Source organism: Sinocyclocheilus anshuiensis, unplaced genomic scaffold, assembly GCF_001515605.1.
Source record: "Sinocyclocheilus anshuiensis isolate Anshui unplaced genomic scaffold, SAMN03320099.WGS_v1.1 scaffold14, whole genome shotgun sequence".
Taxonomy (NCBI): Eukaryota; Metazoa; Chordata; class Actinopteri; order Cypriniformes; family Cyprinidae; genus Sinocyclocheilus; species Sinocyclocheilus anshuiensis.
In genome coordinates, this window is record NW_015544139.1 from 571,092 (window position 1) to 571,485 (window position 394).

Below are 394 nucleotides of genomic sequence, written 5' to 3' on the forward strand. Positions count from 1 at the left end.
GTGTTCTGCCGAATGTTCAGCAGCTCATCCCTGGTAAAACTGATCGTGTTTGAGAAACAAAAAACAGGAAAAACTAACAAAAACAGTACAAACACTGGAGAGCCAAGCACTGAGGCGGCCGTCTGCGGCACCATCGTATCGTCGTCTAAATTAATAGTCTAATGACTATTAATTTAGCTAAAGGATGTTACTGTAAGTATTTATGCTCTGATTTTTGGCATTAGTTGCTAGGAAGCATAAGCACAGACCTGACCACATGACAGTCAACATTATAAACTGAATTTATGGGAAGATTAAATGAAGGAAAATGGCTCTGTTATTATACAGGTGCATCTCAATAAATTAGAATGTCATGGAAAAGTTCATTTATTTCAGTAATTCAACTCAAATTGTG

The 394-nt window shown here is 37.1% G+C and overlaps 1 protein-coding gene across 1 annotated transcript in view; it reads left to right on the forward strand.

Annotated features, from left to right (window-relative positions):
• LOC107695022 (fibroblast growth factor receptor 3-like) overlaps positions 1-394 on the forward strand; it is a 44,274-nt gene that overhangs the window by 23,793 nt on the left and 20,087 nt on the right. The window lies entirely within an intron of this gene.